Here is a 6,000-nt window from a genome sequence, read left to right as displayed (position 1 = left end):
TTGAAATTGGGAAGTGCAGTCTTCAGACCTTAATTAAAAAAAAATTGTTTTTCAATCCGTGTCCCTTGCATTTCAATACAAATTGTAGGGTCAGCCTGTCAATTTCTGTAAAAACAAAACAAGACAAAACAAAACCAGCTGGAATTTTGATAGGGATTGTATTGAATCTGTAGATCAGTTTGGAGTGTATTGCCACCTTAAGAATATTAAGTCTTCAACTCCAACAACACACAATGTGTTTCCATTTATTTAGGTCTTGTTTAGTTTCTTTTAAAGATGTTTTGTAGGGGCGCCTGGGTGGCTCAGTCGGTTAAGTGGCCGACTTCAGCTCAGGTCATGATCTCACGGTCTGTGAGTTTGAGCCCTGCGCCGGGCTCTGTGCTGACAGCTCAGAGCCTGGAGCCTGCTTCAGATTCTGTGTCTCCCTCTCTCTGACCCTCCCCTGTTCATACTCTGTCTCTTGCTGTCTCAAAAATAAATAAAACGTTAAAAAAAAATTTAAAAATAAAGATGTTTTGTAGTATACTACAAAATAGGGATGCCTGGGTGGCTCAATCAGTTAAGCATCTGACATTGTATATTACAATTATATTACTATATATAATAAATAATATAATAAAATATAATTAATATTATAATATAATATAATAAATATTTTATAATAATATGATGAAATAATACTCCATTTTGCTTCTAAAAATTCCAACATATAAATATTGGATGTCCTGGATATATTGTAAAATATTTTTTATCTTTTCTTCCATAATTTCTACTTACTTAATTTATTTATTTAATTTATTTATTTTTGCTCTGCATTCTGGAAGGGTTCTTTGAGATGGTATTATAGTTCATTAATTAAGCTTTTAGCAGTATCTTTTCTTCTATTAACTGCTTCTATAGTCTTTTCAACTAAAATATCCATGTACTTTTTTTTATTTATCAGGACATTCTGGTTCTCAGATGGCTCTATTTTCATGACAACTTGCCCTTATCACTTTTTAAATTTCACTAAGAACATGAATAAGATTCTTCAAAAAAATGTTTTCTCCTACTTCCTGCATTAACTACATTTTAGTGAGTGATATCTGGTTTAATTTGGCCCTCTTCTTTCAAGTGGTAAATTTTCTCTTTATGATTAGTGATATTTTTTATCTGCTCATATTAATATGTGGAGGTCTGGATCATTCAGCATTGGTAAGTGGCACCCAATCTGAAATTAGAGAGACCACTGTCCAATACCTCACAATGAGTCTTAACCTCTGCAGATGGTGGTGCTAGGTTGGAAGTTGGTTTCCTGTCAATCAATTGGCCCTGAGTGGGAAAGTAGTGCTTTCCCTTTCCTCCTAGGAGATGATGGTTGATGGTGCACAGGATGCTGAGCCACCAAGCCTCAAACCTTAAGTTGAGAGAAAAAGGTAGAGGGTGAGGACGGAAGAAAACAAAATATTTAAAACTATGCCCAGGAAAGAACTTTGGGTGTGACTATTGGCACGTGGAACTCAATGGAAGCAAATAAATATGAAGGCTACTAAGTGTCTGAGAGAACCATATGATCAGATAAGCTATAAGCCTAGCCTTAAAAACCTTTAATTGTGAAAAAAAAACTCTCAGGACCCCAAACTTGTACTAGCAGGAAATGGGCTGTGAAAGTCATGAAGTCTCCAAGGAGGGCATACTTCCCAGTGCCCACTTAAGATATGACCATGAACGATATTGAACAGGGAAGAGTCTTCCAGAGTGTGGAACAGAGGCTACAGAAATTAAGGCAAAGGGGTGTTCATCCTTAAGAGCAGAGCCAAGACATAATCATAGCCTCCCATTGCTGAGGCACAGGATCTTCACAATAAGCACTTTGGAAGGATTCTATTATTTATAAGGCCCCTGACTGCTGTGAATCTCATATTTTTCACTGAATTTGAATTCTGATGCAGAATATTTCTGGAGGAGCATTTGGGAATCGTTGTTATGGGGAAAAGTGGAGGGATTCGCAGCAGTTAACATTTTATAGTTTGCCAGGCACTGTGCATTGTCTCAGTCCACTTAGCTACTCTCTGAGGTATGTACTATTGTGATGTTATTTTACAGACGGGGACACTAAGGTGGAGTCGAGAACTTGGTCAATGTTACATAATGGGTAAGTCTTAGAGCCAGGATTCAGAGTACTCACTCAGCCTTATCACATTTTATAATCACAAAAGTCTATTGGGCATGATGAGGAATATATAAACCCAGGAGGGGCTTATATATAAACAAATAAATTCAAGGCAAAGGAATGTATTATCTAATAAAGGAGACATTAAAATGTTTTCAATCTACCAGAGATAGATTAGCATCAGTAACTTTTAACCTTGTTAGGGACTTGTCTGGTTTATTGATGAATCATCAGTTCTACTACACAATCTGGCTCACACTAGGTGCTCAATAAATATTTGTTAAATGAATGAAGAATGAATACCAGACCAGAGGTAATGAATATAGGACCAGAGTCCTATAATATAAATCTAAGGTCCTTGAGCAATTGTCCTTTGCAATTTGTCCTTGAGCAATTGTAAAGGCAAATTTGCTTTTACATCTCCAGAGTCTAGCATGGTTGGCACTAAACAATGGTCCTTGAACTAAATTGAGAGAAAATTGCACTGTGGTTTTACTTTAAGGCTGCTCATTGTTCCCAGTTTCCTTATCTTTAAAGAGGATGGCATCCCCCTCCCAACTCTACAGACCTTGTGAGGGATTGAGTTTTTCAAAAGATTCTCTGTCACCTGCTTTAACCTTTTGTGAGCTTAGTTTGTATTCACAAGGTCAACTTGAAGTCTCAGGTTTCTACTGTCATTTCCACATGTATGTCTAGTTCTCATGGTGAGTTTGGATTCCTTTTCCATATGTTGAGCTATATTGTTAATCACCTGCATCTTTCTAGGTTGTAGTTATTTAAAAGTCATGCTGACTTCATTTACTAAGCCTATATTGTATGTAAGATCCAGAACTGTGGGTATACAGCAGCGATTGAGAAAACCATGTCTCCTGCCTTCCTGGCACATGAAAGTGTTTCTATGTGATTTTAAAGGCCGGACAATAGGGATTCAATTGTAAAACAAAACAAAAAGCCATTTCTCCTTCTTATCACCACCAGGAATGCAATGATTTTAAAGGAAATGGCAGTTGAGTGTGTCTTTCCAGTGCAGGAGGGAGAGAAGACAAATCAAACCACAAACAAATCGCTTGCTTTTGCTAGTCATAACTGAACTATGTCTTGAGTTATTTTCTGGTAATTCCAGACTTCTAGTCAATTCCCTCTGGATCGACCAAAAGAGAAAGGGGGTAAACTGCACTTGGGTTCTTAAAAAAAAAAAAAGGAAAAAAAAAAAAAAAAAAGACGAGCAAACAAAACGTAGACTTAGAGATCTTTTGAGATCTACTTTAATTGAAGCTGTCTTTAAACTATAATCGACAATGGTATAGCAACAATAGACTGATAAACAACCTGCCCCAAGACTAAGCGCTGCTGTAGCTTCCCTATTTCCACCAACATGCTGAGCTACCCAGGGCTATACTTGTCCCCAAGACACTAAAAAGAGATCAACTTTTTTTACCTAGACTTTTCCACCACTTCCAGGATGGAGCTGTTTCTTCCAGAGTGTGGGCAATTCAGTAAAGGCGTTTAGTAGCCTATCTCTGGCAACGACAGTTTTTTAAATGGAGCTACATCTCTAGTAACAGGAACCACCAGCTGTGAAAAGTGGAGCTAAATCTGTCACTATCAGCCGAGCATCTCTTGAGAACGTTTGCTCCTGCAGCACGCTTCATGCTCCAGGACCCATTGGATGTGGCTGCGGGTGGGGCGGACTATCCCTCTTGGTCCCCGAGGAGGCTCAGGACTAGCCCCGGCGAGCAGGCAGCCTCCCCCCTGCGCTCGCAGGGTCCGCGGGCCGGGGGGCGGGCTCTTTCGGGAGGTGCAAAAGTCGGCTCTGGCCGGGAGCTCCCGGGTTTGTTTGGTTTTGTCCGCGTCCTGCCCCCCCCGCCCTACCCCCCTTCGTGCAAAAGGCCAAGGGTTTTTGACCCACCATTGCCCAGGCCGAGTTCACACTTAGGGCCCTTTAACCGCCGTCCTGGGACAGAGAAAGCAATCGCGTAATGAAGCGAGAGCACTCTGTGAATGAACGCGGACTCGGCGAGAAAATAATTTTTCTTCCTGGCTGAGTGCGTCAGCTGCACTTTAGGGGGCGATCCTCTTTCCCAGAAGACCCCCTTACGCCACCACCCTCCACGCCCCACAGTGGCCACAGACATCATTTGTGCCGTGGAGTTTGGAAATGGAGGCGGGAGCACAGGGGACTGAGGAGGGGTGGGGGCGTCCTTGGAGGGGGCGGGGAGGGAAATGTGCTCCGCTACACTCAAGGAGGGCAAGAGAGCCCTAAAGGCCACTCGCGGGCGCGAGGGCTGCAGGAGGCCGAGAGGCGGGGCGGGGGGGGGGGGGGTCCCCGCCGCGGAGGTTCTGGGGAAGCGGGAGGGGCAGCACCTGAGGAATCCGCCTCCGGCCTCGGCGGCCGCCGCCTCGCTCCGCCCCGGGGAACTGAGCGCGCGGCGAGCGCGCCTGCCAGAGAGACGCCAGCCACCGGCGGCGCTAGCACCTCGGAGGAGGGCGGCCGGAGCGAGCGCAGCGCAGCGCTGGGACCGGGACTGGGGGTGGGGAGACCAGCCCCGGCCGAGGCGAGGGCCACCCCCTGGTCCTCTGCCCTAGCGCCCCGCCAGGGCCAGGTGAGCGGCTGCGGGGACTCCGGGGCGCGGGGGCGGGGGGGAGGGGCGGGAGGTGGCGAGAGGTCGCGAGGCGGGCGCGAGCGCACGCCTCTGCCGGGCAGGAGCTGCCCTTTGGCGGGCTGTGGACACCCTGCCTGCGCAGGGAAGCGCTGCCGCTGACTTTTTGTGGAGGACCGGGAAGGCGGAGCGGGGGGTGTGAGCGCCACTGTGTTTGTGTGGCGAGGGCAGGCGCCAGTGGCAGCCCGGGATCCGAACCCCTTCTCCCCGCCGCCTCGCGTCAGCCCGCTGAGGGGACCCAGCCCGTGCGGTCCGCGCTCGGAGGCCAGAGGCCTGTCACCGCGGGCTCTTCTCGCTCCCTTTGTGGCGGGAGCGAGGAAGCCCGAGAGTGGGATGAGAGAGGCTGAGGCGCCGCGGGGAGCGCTGAGGCGGAGGCGGCCGGGGGCGCGCCGCGAACCGGTCTCCCCGCGCCTAAGGGGCGTGTGAGGGGGTCGCCCGGAGGGTGGACTTCGGGCGGGGAGGCGTGGAGGGGACGGGGGGGGCGGGGGGAGGAGGATGGGGAGAGCTCAGCTTGGGAAAGTTGAGAGCGTCCGGCGGTGGCTGGGCGGTTGCTCCGCGTCCACGGGTTTCTTTTCCTCACATCCAATGTCACTTCGTCACGAGCGCGCGCGCGGCTCCAGCCATCATTTCCATTTTTCTGTGAGTGCTGGAGGGCCACTCTTAACCGGAATGAGACACAAAGGGTTGTGTTGACAGCTGACCCGGACACGAGTAGACAGCGAGGTGAGGTGTGTGCCCTGGCCTGCGAGGGTGGTGATGAGGCGGCTTGTTAAAGTAAATCAATTCCCTTAGTCCGTCTTCCGAGCTCCGTTAAAGTAAATTATCTGTACAGACGTCGTTCGTGGGGCTTCTGAGTTAAATCGAGCCCAAGTAAGGTCCAGAACGCGATTCATCGGTACGGGGACAGCTGCTGCCTCCAGCTGAGGTGACCGGGTCCTGCAGAAACTCATTCCATCCTGCTCCTTTCCTGTATGAATGCGACCGTCGCAAGGTCCTTATCCACCCTACCCTAATCCTCTGTCTCCTGTCCAAAAGATAGAAACCAAATTTTAATTTCTACCTTTCACACCTTTACAACCGCTCCCCTCCCCGAAATCTCACTTAAATCTCGTTTTAAAACCTAGCCATTTAAATATGGGGAAGAGCTTTTCTGCAAAAAGCTTTAAAATTAAATGTCCCCCCCCCCCC

The 6,000-nt window shown here is 47.6% G+C and overlaps 1 protein-coding gene across 4 annotated transcripts in view; it reads left to right on the top strand.

Moving 5' to 3' along the window:
• The first annotated feature begins 4,590 nt into the window (after positions 1 to 4,590).
• The window catches only part of GREB1L (GREB1 like retinoic acid receptor coactivator), a 280,943-nt gene continuing 279,533 nt past the window's right edge, over positions 4,591 to 6,000 (top strand). For all 4 annotated transcript variants that reach the window (XM_058692548.1, XM_058692547.1, XM_058692546.1 and 1 more), the window contains exon 1: positions 4,591 to 4,755. The gene's annotated coding sequence lies outside the window, so the exon portion shown is untranslated. The remainder of the gene's footprint in view (positions 4,756 to 6,000) is intronic.

This window comes from Neofelis nebulosa, chromosome 11 (assembly GCF_028018385.1).
Source record: "Neofelis nebulosa isolate mNeoNeb1 chromosome 11, mNeoNeb1.pri, whole genome shotgun sequence".
In the NCBI taxonomy this organism is placed as follows: domain Eukaryota; kingdom Metazoa; phylum Chordata; class Mammalia; order Carnivora; family Felidae; genus Neofelis; species Neofelis nebulosa.
This window is presented reverse-complemented; position numbering and strand designations above follow the sequence as displayed.